Genomic DNA, 13,568 nt, shown 5'->3' with positions numbered 1-13,568 from the left:
ATATTATCTTACTTTGATGACAAAGAAGATCAAAACATACAACCAGAAGAAGACAATGAAGCCAAAGCTCCTACATCCAAAGCATCCAAGAAAAATATGAATTAGTCCTAGGCCATGGAAGAGCTCAAAAAGGATTTTGAGAAGCAAGTAAGAGAAGTAGAGGAAAAACTGAGAGTGATGCTAAAGGAGACCCCAAAAATACTGAAGTAAATAACACCTTAAAAAAATAGCCTAACCCAAATGGCAAAAGAGGCCCAAAAAGCCAATGAGGAGAAGAATGCCCTAAAAACGCAAAATTGGCCAAATGGAAAAGGAAGTCCAAAAGATTAGTGAAGAAAATATTTCCTTAAAATTAGAATGGAGAAATTGGAATCTAGTGACAATTTGAGAAATCAAGGTACTATAACAATAATCCAAAGGAATGAAAAAATAGAAAAGAATGTGAAATATCTCATTGAAAAAACAACTGACCTGGAAAATAGATCCAGAAGAGAGAACTTAAAAATTATTGGACTATATGAAAGCCATGATCATAAAAAGAGCCTACACATCATCTTTCAAGAAATTACCCAGGAAAACTGCCCTGATATTTTAGAACCAGAGGGCAAAATAGAAATTAAAAGAATCCACTTATCACCTCCTGAAAGAGATCCCCAAAGGAAAACTCCTAGGAATGTTGTAGCCAAATTCCAGAATGCCCAGGTCAAGAAGATATTGCAAGCAGCCAGAAGGAAACAATTCAAGTATTGTGGAAACACAATCAGGATAACACAAGATTTGGCAGCTTCTACATTAAGGGTCCAGAGGGCATGGAGTATGATATTGTGGAGGGCAAAGGAGTTAAGACTACAACCTAGAATCACCTACCCAGCAAAACTGAGTATACTCCTTCAGGGTAAAAAATGGTCATTCAATGAAATAGGGGACTTTCAAGCATTCCTGTGGAAAAGACCAGAGCTGAATAGAAAATTTGACCTTCAAATATAAGACTCAAGTGAAACATGGAGGATGGAAATGGGAAAGAGAAATCATAACAGACTTATTGAGGTTGAACTGTTTACATTCCTGCAGGGAAAGATGATATTTGTAACTCATGAGTCCTTTGTCAGTATTAGGGTAGTGGGAGGGAAAAAACAATTATATGTATGTATAGATAGATAGATAGAGGGCACAGGTTGAGTTGAAGATGAAGGGGTGATATCTGGAAAATAAAATTAATTGGTGACAGAGGATTATACTGGAAGAAGGAGAAAGGGAGAAGTAGAATGAGGTAAAGTATCTCACATGAAACAGACAAGAAAAGGCTTTTACAGTGGAGGGGAAATGGGGTAAGGTGAGAGGGAATGAGTGAATCTTATTCTCATAAGATTTGGCTTAAGGAGGGAATAACATACACAATGGGGTATGGAAATCTATTTTACCCTACAGAAAAATGAGGGGGGGAGGGAACAAGAGAGTAGGAAGTTGATAGAGGGGAGGGCAGATTGAGGAAGGGGACAATCAAAAGCAAACACTTCTGATGAGGGACAGGGTAAAAAGAGAAAATAGAATAAATGGGGGATAGGATAGGATGAAGGGAAATATACTTAGTTTTTCACAACAGGACTACTATGGAAGTGTTTTTGCATGACTACACATCTATATCCTGTATCGAGATGCTTGCCTTTTCAATGAAGGTGAGTGGGGAGGGAGGAAGGGAGAAAATGTGTAACCCAAAGTTTTAAAAACACATGTTAAAAATAAAAAAAGGATAAAAAAGTAACACATATGTTTTTCTATTTATTGCTTTTTCCTTAAGGAAAATTCTTGTAATGTAATGAAAAGAGCTGATGATTTGGAGTCTGAGGATTTCCTATATTCTCTGTATAACCTTGGGCAAGTCACTTCACTCCTCTGGGCCTTTGTTTATTCCTACATAAAATCAGGGGCATTTAAAGTCCCTTACAGGATTAAACCTATGTTTCTATGGTCTTGTTTTTAGTTTTTAAAATAATTTGTTATTTATGTATTTTATAGTATATACATACAGTAGTCAAACTCAGACTTTATAGAAGATTTGGTAGGTCCAATATACTAATACAAATAGATACAAATCTGGGAGGTCTAATCTCTTTAGCTCACGTGGCAGCCTCTTAGCATTAATTGGACTTTTTCCCTCTAAAGCTATTGGTTAAATATATGAGCAAGTTTTTTTTTGTCTGAATTGTTAATTTCATCAGTGTGCGGAGTTTCAATATGTGGAAACTCCCTCTAATAATGCAAAGCTAAGTTTCATCCACTCAGGTGTGTCAGAGGTCATATTTGAATCCATGCCTTCCTAACTTCAAGTCCAGCCCTCTATGGGCTGTGCAATGGTGCCTCTTAAGTAACAAATACATTATTTCACTGCATAATCATTGCAGATTTTATGCCAAATTTTCCACTATGTGAAGCTTTTTTTTAAAAAAAATGTGCCAATAATATTTAAAAACCATTTATTACTAAGCTGTCTTTTGTACAAGATTAGGATGCATGGAATACTTGTGAATATATGTTAAAATTGGGAAGATCCAAGTCTTACCATATCACGTGACTTACTCATGGCAGCTTTGTCTGCCTGTGTACTCCTCTTGCACCTACAGCTCTTCATTGGGTTGAGTGACAATACCATTAGTACTACAGTACTCTAAACAAAACATGCAAGTCATCTTTTGGAAATATACTGACAATACATGTGTGCTGAGAATTCTAGGCTTGTGGCTCTTAATACATGACAGATAAATGAATATCCATATGCCACTGGTGAATACATTGCTGCTCTGTTTACCTTGTAAGTGGCATGATGAACAGAAATATATCATGTGATGATTACATGGTGAAAGGTTATAAATCAAATTTTGGACTTAAAAAAACAAAAACAGAAACAAAAACAGCACACAACAAATATGTGGTGGTGACCATCATGTGGTGAAATACAGCAGCAAATCTGGTGAAGTTTGAAATGTGTCTTTCTTCATCAGTTTTCCATGATTGAATGTCTCTGGTCTGGGCTACTTAGAAAGATGTAGCTTTTATGAGCCAAAAGGAACAGTTAGTCATTAGAGGGGAGAATTCTTAATTTATGTGGGATGTACTAGTTCTTTTTTATGCCAAGAGTGAAATGGTACAACTGATGGGATGAATGATCCATTAGTGCTAACCCTCTTTGGTGTTCTTTGTATGGTGTATAATATCTTTTAATGGGTGGCTAATTCCTGGAGAGGAACTTACTTGATTGCTGGTACTTTCTAAAATGTGGTGATACCCAGGTGAGCTCCGTTTTAATTTTTATTATATTTTTTTCCCAAGATCTCCTGGCACATTGTCACAGGAATATCCAGTTGGATACCTAAAGTTAAAATACTTACAGCCTATATTAGAATTCCATAAGCTTCTTTTTTTTCCTAATACATGCTCAATACTACAGATGCTATTTTTCTCATTCTGTTCCTCTGCCTCTTTTTTCTTTTCCCTTTCCCTTCCTCTTCCTCCCTCTTCTTTTTTTTTCATTTTCTTCTCCTTGTACTACATTTTTTTGAAAACTGTACCTTAAATTTGTGACAATGTCCTCTAAACATGAAAAAAAAATCCATACAGACTGTAATACAAGAGACACAGGAGACAGTGACTATGCCAATTGTTAGGCAGGAACCACCACTGGAGGTTTTTTTGGACTCCAGCCTCTAACAGGTTCACTCTTGATCTGGGCATCCAGAAGGACAGGACGACAGCTTCGGAGGGGTTGAATAATAATTTATTCTTTTTCTTCTCTATCTTGATGGGTTCCTGATAATGGGAACACCAACTCCCACAAGATCCCCTAATCACCCTTCTCACAGGGGCCAGCAAAAAGGTGGGGACAATATCTCGATGGGGGCCAATCGAGACAGGCACAGCATTCCAGCTTGTGCACTTCCCTAAATTCCCCCAAGCCTCAATGGGGGCTAGTTGAGGCAAGCACAGCATTACGCTGTCATATTTCCCAAATCCCACAAATCCTCACTCACTGACCAGTGCTCACCTGATTTATAGGGAAGCACACAAAGAAGGCAATTTGACCACAATAAGCTTACAGGTTAACTTTAGCAATATCATCATGGCTTAATACAGCATAAATGTAGGAAATATTATATTATGTCATCCCTATATCTCACTGTGCAGTCTCAGTAGAAACTGTTTATAACCATGACCCTGGGAACTATTATCTATAATCTTGAGAACTAGTAGACTGTTTTGGCCATGGATCCTGGGAATTGTTATCTAAAAAAGAATAACAAAATCTTATACAGACTATCCAAATTAATCATATCTGAATCTAGGCCATTTAGAATTTCAGGTCTTGAGTGTTAAACTCTTCCCTTATACAAATTCTTAAAGTACTTTAACAAAGTAACTGCATAAATCCTTGAAAGTTTATGACTTAATCATTGAAAAGGGGCTGAGTAGAGATGCTAATAAAAATGCCACTGACAATGCTAAAATGTCCTTCTTGTGGATTAAAAAGGAAACAACAGGATAGGATAAACAATATTAGACCATACTCTGTTGACTTTCAAGTCAGTCCAAGCAGAAGTTAAATGCAATCAAGAAACCCAGGTCCTGGTGAGACTAATAGAAGAAACATGGATATTAGAAGGGATATTTGTGAGCTGAGGGAATCTAGAAGAGTGAAAACATGGCCAAAGGCAGATTCCCTAAAGAGAGGAGACAGGACTTTGGGAACAGGCTCTTTGAGATGATCAATCAGGCAAGATGAGTTCTGTGATAGATGCTGTGTTGTTGAAACCAAACTCTATATCCTCATTACAGAATCTGAAGGCATTAATTCTGTCTTCTTTCTATCCTTAAAGAAGCCTGAAGCCTTTCCTTCTGGCCATAGTAAAAGATTGTTTATCTTTCATAGTTTTAAATGTTTACTTGGTTTTTATAAGTAATGTTAGCCTCAGGCCTTTGCCAGTGTGAGTATACCTTTTGGAAATGCAGTTGGGAGGAATTAATTTAGGGGGTGGATATCTTTAGAGAAAAGACAACTCTAATACTGAGGGGTTTTTTTGTGTTTGTTTGTTTGTTTTTTTTTTTATTAGCACACTTTATTCTGGGTAGGGGCTTGAGGCTAGCTTTCCAGAGTACAGAGGAAGCATTTGCACCTGGAAACTCCTGTAGGCAATGAATCAGTAGGACGGTGGGGATAGCAGAGATGGGAGTGAAACTGAGGTAGTCAGAGGTTAAATGATTTGCCCATAATCACACAGCCAGTAAGCATCTGAGACTGGGCTTGAACTCATGTCTTCCTGCACCGACCTAGATGCCTAAATAAGAGGGGGAAAATACTGTGCTCTTTTTGGGAGGCAATATAGTGTAGTGGAAAAAAATAATGACCTTGGAGTCAGAGGACCTGGCAGTGAGGGTTTGATTCTCACGTCTACTCCTAATTAGCTGTTTGTCCTTGGTTAAGTCACTTAACCTCACAAGGCCTTAGTTTACTAATCTGTGAAATGAGGGGTTGGAGTAGATGGCCTCTAAAGTCCCCTTTAGCTCCAAGTCTATGCTCTTATAACTTTCTAGGAACTGATTATTTCTGAAATAGCCATTGAAGTTCTACCATTTTTTTCCCTTTTGGTAGGCTCTTGGGTGCCCCTTACCATTTGAAGAGCCAGGTATATATATGTATAAATTGTCTATATTGTGTAAGTTACTAGCTAAAAGTGCTAGGTAAAAGCAGTGTGACAGTACTAGACTTTTTATTGCAGCCTACAGAATGCAGCCTAGTCCAGATTAAAATTTAATTGGCAAATGTTTAACAAAATAAATAAAAAGAATAGAATATAGATAATGTTACTGGGCAGTTTTCTAAGTCAGTATGTAGGCTGCCAGGGATCCTTATGTAGACTTTTGTGACCCCTGTTTCTATTTGATTTTGACACCACCACTTTATAGGATATTGTAAAAAAAAATCCACTTTAAATCTATATAAATTTGAACAGCGATTTTTATCGTTGTAAACCTACAGTGAGATTTCTGGGTCCTGAGGCCCTCCATGTATGTTTCTAACACAAGGTTCTTACATACTCATTCTACCTTTAGTTTTAGGGGCCATCTAGGCTAACTCCATAATTTTATGGATGAGCAACTGAGGTTCAGGAAGTTTATCTGACTTACCCTAAAATCATTGATCACACAGCTAAGATTTAGAATCAGGTTTTCTGACTTTAAATCTAACATCCTTTCCATTGTATCACACTGCCTCCTATCTGCTGGGGCTCTCTGCTCTGTTTTTTTATTCCTGATAAAAGTGATCTCACAGCACCCAAACAATGTCATACAGGATTTAAACAAATCTTCCACTGAATTCCCACTGTGATGCCTTATCATGAGATGGAGGTGACTGCGTTATTGAAGGAGCAATGGACTGCTTAGTGATAGGCTGCCATCTGAGAGAAGGCCTAGTGCTAGTTCAGAGAAGTTCATGCTAGAAGTTTGATGATGAATGTTTTATCCACGTTTATTCATGAACATAGTCTATTAGGTGTTTAAGTGTTGAAATTTCCATTGGTGTAATTCATATCTTTCCATAGTGCTTTCATCATTAATGAAATCATAGGTGCTTGGAGTATTGAAGAAAGTGTTTCTTTCTATATTTTATATATATTATTTATAAATTTATGATTTAAAAAATTATAAACAGATCAAAATTCATTAGTATACAGTTTTTTATACCCAAAATAAACAGATTAAAAGGGAAAAATAAATCAGACCCTTAATAAATTGTGGTTTAGTCTCAGTTTAATTTTTTAAAACATGATTCAGGGCAATAATTTTGGCATTAAGGAACATCACCCTGTTAATTTACCTTGTACTCCAGGTATTATTTAGTATGTTTTCTAATTTCCCTTGCAGTTTTGCATGGGGTAGGGGAAAGGATGTTTTTATGTGTCATCTTGACAGTTTGATACTGGAGATGATTTTTTTTTCCTTCTGATGCACTGAATTGGAGCACTGAGTACATGACCTGAACTGGAAAGCTCCTCTTTCCGCAATGACTTCAATCAATGTTTATATGGCATTACACCTGTGTATTCATGATGTAATTACACCATTCCTTTCAAGCTGCTTCTAGAAGCTTCTGGAGTCATTGTCATGACAATATCTCCATTCCACATCAAAATGAAATGATGGGAATAGAATTAAAAAGAGGAAGGAATGATTGGGCTAGTTGAAGTACACACAAAATCATTTCCCATGAAGCTGACTCCTAAAGATATTTCCAAACTTGTCTGTGCTGGGAAAATTCAGGTTTTTATTTACATAAGTTATTGATGACTTGAATTCATCTAACTAAATTGTACAGGGTTATTAATATTAATGGATATATTTATTTTTTTCTGATCTGCATAAAATAACACTTGCATTATAGGAAGACAAAAATGTTAACAGAAGACATAAATCAAATGCTGTAGTTCACAGACCCTCCCTTTGTAGACTTAGCATTTAGCTAAATGGAATTTTAATAATACATCAGTTGGTACCATATTCAATGTTTGAGTTAAATTGTGGTGAGACAGTTGTATTAATGGAATTGTGTTAGTTTTTGTAATCATAATAGTAGCACCAGTCTCCCATACTTCAGATATTATAACTGAATGCCAGTTATTCTCCTGCTGACTAGGGAGACTTGACTTACTCCAGAATGGGATCTGTTGACCATGCTAAATTTTCAGCAAGTAGTTTGGTATTGAAAATGTTCTATTTCCTTCCATCCCTTTAGGGCTTTCACTGTGAGAATTTGGCATGATGATCCACCATCATAATGTTCAGTGCACATCTAGTTGGCAAATTAATACATCAACTAATTATACCAGGGCTTTCGGCAACAGCTCCTGATGGCAAATTCATACTGATCCTCTTTAATTCAAATTGAAAGATAGGGCAGAGACGATTGAGGGCAACAAGGTCAATTCCCAGAAGATGCATAAAAATGTGAGACATACCAATTTCAGTTTTGCCATTTGATTTCTCCTGAGGGTCTTACAATACAGACTCCCCTTTCCTAAAACTTCCTTCTAATGTACTTTGGAAATGCTGTCTTTTAAGGCCCATGGATATGTTTAACATTTTTTCCTCTCTAGTTTTTAATTCAAACCTTCTCTGTCTCTTCTTTATAGTGAACTTATACAACGATCCGTAACTTTACATTTTTTCCAATTAAGTGTCATCTCGGTGATTTTGTCTCATTACTCTACTCTGTTGATATGGTTCTGAATCTTAACTTATTTAATGACTCCAATCCTGCCATCAAAACCCTAAGACCTTCTTGTAATACAACAGTGTCAAAAGAATTAAAAATAAATATGCAGAAAGCAATGGAGAGGTATGTGGTAGGTGTGACCAATGCAGAAGTCTAAAGAAGAGCACAAGTAAAATATGTTATCCATGCATTGTACAATAGGAAAAGAAAATGGGCCAGTATGTGGTATGGCCAAAGCCAACTAGGTGAATACAGTCAATACATCACTGGTACCCACATGATGTTTGGAGAAAATAAGAAAAGGTATGTGTTTCCCATATTAGGAACTTTGACAACTTTATGGGAGGATATAGACAAGAATCTCACAGGATGGAAATCTTGGATGGATTTTGATCTATGTCATTGGAAGGAATTTCCAAATCATTGAGGTCCCCACACCCATTTGTATTTGTAGGATGCTTCGTGGCTTTTCATCTTCAGTTCTTATTTTTAAAAATACTATCTGCTTTGAAAAAGAAACATAGATTGAAGGCTGGATGATACTTTAAAGGTCACCTAGTCCAAACCCCTTATTTTACAGTTGAAGGAACTGAGGCCCAGTTAGATTAAATGACTTTCTTAGCAAGTGGCATGATAATAATTCATACTTAAGACTTGAGATGTCAAATTATTTGTTTGTTCCACTGAACCACATTGCCTCCATAGTTTGGATAGAGTTGGAGTGGTTTCTAAAATGAAATAAACTATAAAAGAGAACAAATGCAGTAAATATGGAATAGAAAGCAATGAAAAAGAATAGAAAAATAAGACATTACTTGGCACTTGGGCTGTTAATTACTGTAATTGATCACCTTAGTACCTTATTAAGTTTTCTAGTAACAAAGATAAGCAGGAGAACAAAATGTGTGTGTTTATACACACACACACACATACACACACACACACATTTCTATTTCAGTACTTCAGGTACATTCAATATATTTGTGACTTCGCTGATATTCTCTCCATTTGTACAGATACAGATTCTAAAGTTTCCTTGGCTTAAAAGAGAGTGTGACAAGTTGCTTGAGCCAACATTGTTCATCACCTCATGGTCATCATTCCAGGGATGAAACTCCATGAACTTAAGCTGGTCCTTGGGTGACAGATGGACATTCTGTTGCAAGGTCTATGATGAAAGTCCTTCTAAGTAGGCAGAAATTGTTACAGCTTGTACTCTACTGGCAAAACCTTAGAAAATCTAGGATTGTCTCCAAATCACATGAGAGTAGGATTTAATGGAGGTCCAGAAATATACAGATTTAAAAAGATATATTATATACTCTTAAGAACTTTACAGTCTTGAAGTGTGGGTCTGTGTGTATGTATGTATGTGTAATGAGATTTGTACATGAATAATTATAGTACAGCCTATGAAGATTAAGTGCATAGGAGAAATCAAATGATGGTTTGAAAGGCTTAAAAAAGGCAGAGTCCCTTTTAGTTGAATGATCAGGAAAGTGATTTAAAATCACTCTGAAAAATTTAAAGCAATGTAGAAATATATTATTTTTTATTGATACAGGCATTCCCTCTGATGGTTCAGATCACAACCTCTCTATATCTTCTCATCTGTCATCCTGAGTGACTCTCGTTCATATCCTTCTGTAAATTTTCTGAGGCAGAGCTACTCAGTATGCTACAGATTTTCTTTCAAAAGGGTACTGTTGAAAATAATATTGTCATAATTCCTCAGCCTTGCACCATGCCTTTTCCTAAGTAACTTTATAGGCTTTGAACTTTTTACCATTTTCACTTGGAACCTAATACTTCCTTTTATGGTTTTTGTCTCATAATTGAAATCATATAAATTACTCTGAAGAGATATACTTACTTTTGACACTGACGTCAAGAAGAAATTTATTGTGCAGGTCTTTGTAGAAGAGATGTTGGGTGGCATAGCAAACACCAACTTCCACTATGGTTTGTAAAAGAGGCAAATGCCTTGTTCAAATGGATATTTGATCTGGTGCTTGTATTTTTGTGCCATGGACTTACATTGCCCCACCCTGGAGTTTTATGAAGAATATAGGATTTCTCCGGTTTTCCATTCTTGCTGCTTACAGAGAAAGCTTTAAAAACTGCCTGTTCATACTGGATCTTGCTTTTCTTGAGGGTCATCTCTTTTACATGGGAATCATTCTGGCTGACTTTTTGTACACTTCTGGGGTAAAAAGTGTCACTTCCTGTGATTTTTCATCAGATTTCCTGATCAGTATTCAGTAGAATGAAAACTTTAGTATTTTACTAGAGTAGGTGCGTATGAGATAGGCAGTCTGTCTTCTGTCCAGACAGTCAGTTTATCAGGAAGCTTGAACTACTTCATAAATGCACATTTTCACCCCTTTTCTATAAAAAGTCTTCTAGATACAAGTTTACTTCATACTAGCTATGTTCTTCAGAAAGGAACAACCAAGGTGTTTTCCCTGAATGTGCTTTATAATATAATGATGCTACTTTGAAACAGCTCTGCTTGCTGCCAAAGCTATTTGTTACGCTTTTATTGTTCACTTGTAATGACTGGTGTTTTTTATGTTGCCTGCAAAATTACTAACTTGGACTTTTTGTTGTTATTTAGAGTTTCAAGGATTAAAGTTAGCTCATTTCCTAATTTTCACAAATATGTCTTGAACTAACCACCATCAAATTTTTATTAAAGTATTTCATTAGGAGTCATTAGTGACTTACTAATAAAAAAAAACCTTCCATAGTTCCTTTTTGTAATTAAAACAAAACATTTAAGAAAAATAGTTATAGAAACTGACAGTACTTGTAACACTCCCATTTTGTAGTTTATCATTTGTTTAAAGAATGATGTGTGTTTAAATGTAATGATTTGGAATTAATATTGTCCATTGTAGTTGACCTGAGTTTTGTTACCTTTAATTGTGATCTTCATTTACATTTTTGTAGTCATCATCAATAGTGTTCTTTCACTTATGCTTCTTCACTTTGCCACAATTCATCTAAATCTTCCCATGGTGCTCTGTTATGAACCAACCAACAAGCATATATTCAGTACTTATTATGTGCCATCTCGTACTACAATTTATTTAGCATTTCCTAACCTTTAGGTACCAAATATATTTCCAGCCTTATGCTATTATTATAAATAATGTTGTTAATTGCTTGGTAACATGGGCCTAATCCTTCTGCCTTTCTAAGTGTGTGGAATAAAGTTAGTAGTTGGATTCTTGAATCAAATGGTATTAAAAATTAGTGATTTTTCATGGATAATAAAAATTATTTTTCAGAAAAAAATGGATTAATACATAACTCTACAAGTAATGAAACATTGTGCCTATGTTCTACATCACCTCCATCATTAACTATTTCTATCTTTTCCCATAATTAGCAATTGCATTCAAAGTGACATGTTGGCAAAACCACATACTTTTATCAATAGATGAAAAAAATAAACCTTCAACAAAGTGCATTACTGAATCGTATTTCCACCTTTTTCTTTTTCTAGATATTGTTGATCTTTTTTCAAGAAGCAGCTAAGTACCACATGGATACAGCACTTGACAGAGTCAAGAAGACCTTCAAATCCAGACTTAGATACTTACCAAGTATATGATCCTGGGCAAGTTACTTAACATCTATTTACCTCAGTTTCCTCAACAATAAAATGGAGATTATTCCAGTACCTGCCTCTGACAGTTGTGAGAATCAAATAAGATAATATTTGCAAGTGCTAGTTTGTAGACTGCTTTAGCTAGTGTCATCTTTTTTTTTTTTTTTTTACCTTGGCTGAGGCATGAGCAGTGAATTTCCCTTCTATTATTTATGTAATTCTATTTTCCATGAAACTTGTATTATAGTTGTATTTGTATAAGTCCTTTGTGTCTTGATAGGTTAACTCCCCGATACTTTATGAATTTTGTAGCTATCTTTAAAAAGAACTTTTTCATTCTCTCCTTTGTTCATGTGTTTTGTTAATATAATGATGTAGAGAAATGCTCATGATTTGGGGAGATATATTTTTTATCCTGCTACTTTACTGAAGCTATTAATTTTCTTGGTTAGATTTTTTTTTTGTTGATTCTTTAGGATTTGCTAAGTAAACCACCATATCATTTGCAAATAGAGATAATATTTATTCCTCTTTGCCAGTCCTTAATCCCTTAACTTTTCCAGTCTTATTGTTATAGCCAGCATTACTATATGTCAAATAATAATTGAATGAATGAATAAATGAAAAAATAATTTATTAAGCACTTATTATGTGCAAATCACTAAGGATAATACTAATAGCAAATTATTTTATTTTTTCAAGGTGCCCTCATTATAATAAAAAGGAAACAATGGATAAGAGATTTCAGTTTCAAGTCAGATGGAAGGCCCCAGAGATCCTTAGGGTGCAACAGAAAAAAAAGAGAGTAAAGTGCATTCTTGTTTCACCCTGATCTTATTGGGAAAACTTCATGAGTTTCTCCATTACAAATAAAATTAACTCTTGGTTTTAGATAAATGCTTTTAATCATATTAAAGAAAAGTTATTCTATTCCTATGTTTTTAATAACATTTTAACATAAATGAGTACTTCTTGCATCTATTGATATGAGCATTTGGCTTTACTATTAATGTGATTCATTATACTAATTATTTTCCTAATTGTCTCCTAATCATTCCTCCTATCTCTCTAATCTTAAATCTCTTATCTACTATATGCTTCCTTGCTTCCTAAAAGCGTTCCCAAGTCTTTTAATCTGTTTGAAAATTACTAACTAGAAATAGTATTCCCTCAAACTATTATCCTATATTTCTCTTCCCCTCCTCCAAACTCATAGATAAAATCTGTCTACGCTCATTGCCTGAAAATCTGTCTACGCTCATTGCCTGAAAATCTGTTCCTTTCATTCACTTCTCAGTCCTTTGCAATCTGGCTTCTGACTTCATCACTCAGTGGAAATAGCTTTCTCCAATCCTCATCCTTCTTGACCTCTCTGCAGCATTTGACACTTGACCACATCTCTGGTTTTGTTCTCTAACCACTCCTTAGTCTCCTTTGCTAAACTGTCTCAGCTGTTGATCTCATCAGCTCTCATTGGTTCAATTATTACTGTTATGCGTAAGATTCATCTATGCATAAATTCAGCCCCAGACTCTCTCCTTAGTTCTACATACGTTTCACCATCTTCCCTTTAGATATTTGTCATTTCTTATTTTTTTCTGTCTCTCCATCATCTCTTGAATTTATTCCTTTCCCTTCACCCAATCAACTATAATCTTAGCTGTTGCTTTGATAAGTTCTTACCTGGAT

This window comes from Vombatus ursinus, unplaced genomic scaffold (genome assembly GCF_900497805.2).
Source record: "Vombatus ursinus unplaced genomic scaffold, bare-nosed wombat genome assembly UNPS02014818.1, whole genome shotgun sequence".
Classification (NCBI taxonomy): domain Eukaryota; kingdom Metazoa; phylum Chordata; class Mammalia; order Diprotodontia; family Vombatidae; genus Vombatus; species Vombatus ursinus.
Note: the sequence above shows the minus strand (reverse complement) of the source record.